We start from the raw sequence: 8019 nt of genomic DNA, 5'->3' as shown, positions 1-8019 counted from the left end.
CAATGTTTGAACAAATATCATTAATATAAATTAAAAAGAGAAGGGGACCAACTACACCACCTTGTGGTACTCCACTGTAGATTGTTAAAGAGTCAGAAAGCGTATTATTGATGAGTACTCTTTGTGATCTATTATTTAAAAAGTTATCAAACCAATCAATTAAGGTTTCATGTAGCCCATACTGATTTAAAATTTTTAATAATCTTTTGTGTGATACTGAATCAAAGGCTTTTTGAATATCCGTATAAACTACTTTAGTAAATTCATTTTTGAGATAAGGAACTAACCACGAATGTAAGCATGTTAACAGTTGAATGGTTGATGAGCGGTTTGGAACAAAACCAAACTGTTTGTTAGTTAATAATTTGTTATCAAAGAGGTGATTGAGAATTTTTACAGATACAATATGTTCATAAATTCTTGAAAAGCCACTTGTTAGAGATATTGGTCTGTAATTTAATGCATCGTGTATATTACCTTTCTTGTGCACAGGAATAATAAAAGATGTTTTCCATTGTTTAGGAACATCAGATAGTTCTAGAGAGCAATTAAATATTAATGAAAGTGGAAATATTATTGATTGGATAACATGCTTGATATAATAGGGTGGAATGTTTTCTGGCGTTCTTATGATTTTATCTTTTAAGTGGTTAATTGAACTTATAATGTCTTCATAGGTTATGAAAAAATTTTGCATCTTACTACAATTCTTTTGGGGTAGCTTAAAAGACTGGTAACTCTCGTCTTTTTTAAAAACTTTTTGAAAATTAATGTTAAAAAGTGTTGCTATTTCAAAATCTGAGGTTACTGTTTTGTTTTTATCATTATCATATAAGAGATGTATGGAATTATTTAACTTAAGTTTAGATTTCACGTAGCTATAAAACTTTTTTAAATTTGGGTTTTTGCAGAATTTTTTTTCATATTCAAAGTTGTATTTTTTAACAGCTAATTGATATTCTTTAGACTTGTTTTTGTATTTTATCAAAAGTGATTTATTTGTCTTACTTTTTTTGTATAGATTCGCTTTTTCTTTTAATAACTTTTTAATATGAGATGGATATTTTTTACTTTTGTTTTTTTTAGAAAAAATTGGAACAAAACGTTTGATTGAGATTTGGATTGAGCTGATGAATTGATCGTAGAAATGCTGGAGATTTTCTGAATTTTTAAATAAAGAGGTCCAATTAATTTTTGACAGGAAATCATTGATGCTTTCAAAATCTGCTTTTTTATAGTCATATGAGACTTCTTTAGCAATAGGTACTATTTTATTTTCAATTTTAATTTTTAGTGAAAGCAAGTTATGGTCACAAGTGTTTGTTAATGGAAAATTAGTTGAGTGTGATATGATTCTATCTAGACCAAAATGATTGCAAATTATGAGATCAAGAATGTTACCATTCTTATGGGTTGGATTTTCAATTACTTGGGTTAAAAAATTGTCTGTACAAAAATTAAGAAAACACTCATGGGGTTTATTGAAATCTGTGCTAGGAATCCTCCAATCTATATTTGGCATATTAAAATCACCAAGAACATAAAAAGAACACTCTTTTGGAAAAACCATTTTAATCATTTTGATTACATTTTGAACAGTCAGTGCGCATCTAGCAGACAGTGGAGGAAGGTAGACACAACAAAATCTTAATTTCATCTTTTTAAAAATTACATCTACACATAGGTATTCAAAATTGATGTTGCAAGTAGAGATAGATTCGTTTTTAACTTTAATAACTTTAAGCGAATTTTTGAAAAGGATAGCAACACCTCCACCCCTACTAGACCTATCACTTCGGTAAATGTTATAGTTAAAAGGACACACTGTGGCATCGTTGACCTTATTAGTCAACCATGTTTCAGTCAAAAAAATAAATCAATGTTATTCAAATTTATATAGTTCTCTAAAATATAAAATTTATTTAAAACAGATCTTATATTAGTGTAACAAACTTTTAAATAGTTGTTGTTACAATTTATATAGGAAAACTTGTTAGTGTTAAAATTAATCCTATCACTTAATAAGTTTATACCCGTTGACTCATGATTTCCTCCACTAATCCCAGATGTCCTGGGAGCGGTAACGAAAGGGCTGTTTTGTCAGTTCAACTATCTTGTTGTTCCTTATAACATATTTTATGTCCAATTTATTCTCATCAGCGATGGCTTGCTTTATTTTAACTTCTTTTCTCAATTTTCTGAAAGCTTCAATTTCCAAGAGAGTTCTGTCAGGGTTGATGTAGACTTTTGATTCAATTTCACCATTAAACATTTTCAAATCTCTCAGTCTTAACAGTCTGTGTTTGGATGCTAAATTATTTAATTTGACTATAATTGGTCTGATTTTGTTAGCTGCAATTTTACCAACTCGATAAAGTGACTTAAATTCTTCTTTTTTCATTTTATTTTCTCCTAATACTTGTTGAATTATTTTTAGATCATTTTTGCAACTTTCTAGTGCATTATGAGTTGGATTTTTACTTTCTGGAATGTTAAATATTATTACATTTAAAGCCTTCTTTTCTTTCAGTTTTTGTTCATTTTCAGCATCTATTTTTTCTGCTACTAAATTTAATTTGGTACTAATGTTTGTGATAATTTCTGTTGGTTCACTTTTCTGCATAGCATCAGCATATTTGGAGAATTTAGCTTCAAACTTGTTAAATTTAGAAGAAAAATCAGACTTAAATTCTGAGAAACTTTTTTGTAATTCTGTAATTCTATTTTCTATATTGTCTATTCTCTTACTGCTGAATTCATCTTTTTGAATCTGATCAATGTTATTTTCAATAATTCTACTTTTTTCATTATAATCTTTCTTCAATTTAAGCATCTCAGCTTGAAAACAACTAAATTCATTGTCCTTCTTGCTTCCAATGGCAATCAGTTTTTCTTTCAGCTGTTTCCCAATTTTGGAGGACTCAACTAATGCTTTAATTTCAGCTTCAACAGACATTTACTTTTTTATATTACAAAACCAAATTAAAACATATCTTTTTAAATTTTAAAAAACTAAATGAAAAAGACATAGGCTGAAGCATTGCTTTTGTATAAATTAAAAGATAGATAAAACTTGTTCGAATATAGTTTATTATATTTCTAAATTTCCAAGTATTTTGTTTTTGTTAATATAGTACACTATCATAAAAATTAAAATACAAATTATTAATTAATAAAAGCAATAATTTTATAATCAAATTATTAATAAATAATAATAGCATATAGTGTTAGGGGTGCAAGATCAAATTAAGAGACTTTAGGGGTGCGGGGCATCAAAAAGGTTGGGAACCACTGCTCTAAACTCTTGCTGATGAAATAATTTTCGACACATTTCATTACTTCAACAGAAGTTTTTTTATAAATAAATATCAAAAAAAATGTCATTGAGTTATAATAATTAAACAGAAAAAGCAACTACGTAAATAACAAACTTTAAAACTTTGCTAACACATAGGCATTTAAACATTTTTATCATGTGAATTTAAAAAAATATTTCAAACTCAATTTCTGTTAAAATTTTAAAGACCTGGCCACAACTTTTAAAAATCAGAGTATCATTTTTTATCATGTAAGTTTAAAAAAACTGTTTAAAATTCAATTTCTGTTAAAATTTTATAGATCTGGTCAGAAATTTTCAAAATTATAGTTGCATTTTTTAAGTAAAAAATAAGCTTTTATACATATTAAATTTTAATTCAAGCTAATAGACATCTTTTTAAACATTTTTACAGCATTTCAAACAATATAATATACCAGAAATAAGTTTCTGATAAAGATTTTTTATATAGTTTTATTGTGTAAACATTTAGAACTTGTTTTGATTGCTCCTACATTGTTTGCTTTAGTGATAATACAAGTATTTTCATGACTTCACTAAAAATAGAAATTCAAAAAATTTGGGCAACCAGGACACTTATTAATAATGAATACCCATTAAAAGTCCTACCGCTAGATACACACTAAGCAGATCAATGAATGCTATAATTATATATGTTTTTCATTTTATGTGTTCCATTTTTTTTTTTGAAGTTTTATGATTTATGTTGTTTTTCTTTCAAATTTTTTTTTTACGTTCGAAAGGCTTCGCGGAACCCCTAAGAGGCGTCGCGGAACCCTAGGGTTCCGCGGAACCCCATTTCAGAAGCACTGATTTAGAGTATTTAGTCACTATAATCGTTGTTTTAATCTTATAAAACACCATTTTCTTGAGCATTATTGAAGATGTAATCTATTATTATAACCAGAAAATAAACATAATAAAAAATAACATAACTCCAAAAACGAATAGCTTTTTTTAGAGCAAAAAGTTTGAAAAATATAAAGAAAAAAGTTTTGATATTCCTCAATGACAAGATGCCCTGCATATAAAAAGAAACAAAACATACTGTAGTTTTCAAAAATATATACTAAGTTGTAAGGTTCACAATAATATTAAGTAAATATGGTAATTTTTTTAGGCAGTTATGAATAATTCAATTGATTACGACAAATATATTATTAAACACCCCGATCGAAGGACCTGGTGTATAGAAAGACTTTTGGTCATCAGACCAGCTGTTTACTTATCTGTTTTGTTTTACAAAAAAAAAGAAAAAAAGTGTTATTTAATAAGTGTACACACATATGAACGGTATTTAACTTGCAAAATAAATTTTACATAAAACAATAACTTAAGCCTCGTAGCCTATCAAATTGTTTTGAATTTTTATATAATTTTTAAACTTTAAACACACACCTTTAGATTTGACTATAAAGCGACAAAGCACGTTAGCAAATAGCAAAACTTTTGAAACACTATAAAGTTGTAACACAATCATAACTACAATGTATGCACTTCTACTTAGTGCGCGTTAGTTAAGTGTATAAATTTGAAAGTGTTTTTTACACTTTGAAAAAAGTTAAACAAAGTAAAAGTTTTATTGCTAAAAACATATCTTTATTTGTTTAAGCATCAGCTTGTTTTTTTTATGCATGTAAAGCCTTTTACTTTTATTTGTAAGTTTTTAACAAATGTTTCTCTAATGTATTTTTGTTTTCAACCTACGTTAAATTTATAGTTATTACATTATATGAATATTTTTTTTGTTACTTGTGCTACTTTTAAAACAGGGTAGCTATCTAAATTGATCGAGCGTACAAAATTGCACGAAATACTTTTGCACGAGGGGATAAAACTGCACAAAGATAAATTTTCACGAATATAGTTTTACACGAAGACACTTTTGCACGGACACAATTTTGCACTGGTTAATTTTTTTTTTTTTAATATTTTTATTAGTTTTTTTTTTTTTTTCATTTTAGTCTTTTTTACTATCACTGTTACCACTAACCCTTACATTCGGTCGGTAAGTTACTTTTTTAAATAATTATTATTAATTAATTTTTTATTTTTATTTTCACTATCACTGTTACCCTTAACCCTTACTCTCGGTCATTAACTTTTTTTTTCTTATTTTTTGATTAATTTTTTTTTGTCTGTTTATTTTTTTTTTCTGTATTTTTTTACTCTCGTGCAAAAATGTAGCTCGTGCTAAATTGACCATATAGTACAAAACCGTCTTCCTGCAATTTTTTTCCCTAGTGCATTTTTGTGCCCTCGTGCAAATTTGGCATCGTGCAATTCTGTGCCCTCGTGTAGTTTAGTAACCTCGTGCAATATTGTCTTCGTACAATTTAGACCCGTTCCCTTTAAAACAAGCTTTAAAGTAAAACATTTATGCTAGTAAGATAGAAGAATCGCATTAAAGTTTAACTTATGGGTTTTATTACTATAAAAATAAGATCAAAAGTTACGATATATATGTATTGTTTTGTCCCTTATTACATATTCTACAACAAAACTTCATAAAATATTTTATTTACTAAAAATAAGAAAAACAGAAGTATTATATTTATTTTTGCTACGCTCATTAGTGTTTAATATCATGGTCAATATAAAATTTAAAATGTGTAGTAGTATTTAAAATAACTTTTTAACTTTTAAATACGTATAATTTACTGAAATACAAGGCTCAGTTAAGTAGAGGTTTTTTAATTTAACACAAAAGTGATAATTACCTAAGTAAATTACATAATTAATCAATATAAGTTCAACAAACAAAACAAAACAGTCAATTTTTCAAATTTATTTTGCCTGCAAAGCTCACGTTTCACGTTTAAAATATAAAAAGTTTTAGATAAAAACTACTACGTTACTTTGATACTAGTTTTGAATTATTATCCTCATTTTGTAATTGTCAAAGCGATCCAAGTTACTAATAAAATGTTGACCAAATAACGAACTACTACTTGTGCATCCTTTAACATACTTTCATTAAACATTTTATCTCGAAAGCATTCTGATTGCATGTTGTAATTACTAACAATCAATTATTCACATGACGTCATCATGTTTGGGCTGTAAATGAAATAAAAGTGTTTCTTAATAGTTATTTTTAATTGAAATTGTTTTTTATTATTTCAAAATAACTTTTGACTAAAATATATAATGATGTAAAAGTAAGGTTTTTTTAAACCTTTGTCAACTAATCTAATTAAATATTGAATTTATAAACTTCAAATGACAACTGAGTACTTTTTTGTTATATAAATTTCTACGTGTAAAAAGCCTACAACTTCTTCGTAGCTTAATTGAGGTTTTAATACAGTTATTTTTTATGCTGATATAACGTAGAAATTACCTTAGTAAAATAACTTTTAAAAACAAACTTAATCTTTATAGTAGAATTTATAAAAGATTAAAACGGCAAAAACCCGTTGATTCATGTTAAAGTATTAGTTATAATATCAAGGGACTATTTTTAAAGAAAAATATAAGTATAATGTTTTTAAACAAACTAAAGCTTAAGTATTATAAATATATAGAGTAATGAAACAAAAACAAACCGTAATAAATTATAAAAGTTTAACTTAATATCATAATATTTTGTTTAGATAAAGAAATAATTTGTTTAAAATTTTTGCATATTTAGGTAGAAGCGTACTTATTTTGGTATTGTTTAAGTTATGTTCGATTATCCATTAATATAAAGAAGCTAGCTCTCATATTTATCTAAATTCTTTAAAAAGCCACCAAGCACTTTGTATATTTTTTAGTCTAAAATATTACTATGTTTTTTTTTAATAATAAATACTTACTATATATGACATAAATGTTTGAATTAAAGGTATTTTAATAATGAAATAGTTAAGTATATTGCGGTTTTTGCTGCATTTTTTTTTAATAATCAATTTAAACCAAAGTATAAACTTATACTTCCTATCTAGCTTCTAAACTCTTTTTTAATAAATTTAAAGAGCCGTCAAATACCAAAAGCAAAACCAAAACACATCCAATTTATAAAATAAAAATCATAATGCTTAATCGTTATTTTTAGCAACAACTAACATCTAAAATTCTAGAACAATAAACAAATAAACAAGGTAAAAAAAAATCAATTCACAGTTAGGCTGTTTATAGTTTTATACGCAGCAAGTTAAGTATTCTGTAGATATAATATTTTTTTATAAGATTAAAAGTTCTTTTATGTAAGGAGAAAAATAGTCACTTTTTGTAAATGATGTAGTTTTTTTATACTTAGTATAAGCTCTAGTCAAAAATTTTTAATCATAGTCGTTCGTTCAACAAATTTAAAAAATCAAATTTACTAAAAAATGTTTTTACTTTCTAGTTTAAGTTTTAACTTTTATAGTCTAAAAGTTTATTATAACGACAAGGTAAAAAAAGTTTTAGCGATGTTTGCTTATGTAAACATTTTTAATGATTTAAATTTTATTGAATTTTTTTTAAAAACATCAATTACAGTTGTATTTGAATTTAAGCTAAATTATTCTTTAAATTTTTATTGCTTTGATTTATTGTTAAAAAAACATGCAAGACAAATATAAAGTAGTTGCTACTGTTCCCTTTATTTTCGAGAAGCACACCTTTTGCTTTTGTTTATAATATTTGTTTAATGTATTGTAGAGAAAATTGATTTATTGTACCAAATGGATTAAAAAGAAAGTGTCATTTGGAAA

The sequence above is a fragment of the Thalia democratica genome, chromosome 5 (genome assembly GCF_965202585.1).
Source record: "Thalia democratica chromosome 5, ktThaDemo2.hap1.1, whole genome shotgun sequence".
NCBI classification, from domain to species: Eukaryota; Metazoa; Chordata; class Thaliacea; order Salpida; family Salpidae; genus Thalia; species Thalia democratica.
The sequence above is the reverse complement of the archived record's forward strand: the minus strand, read 5'-3'. Positions refer to the sequence as shown.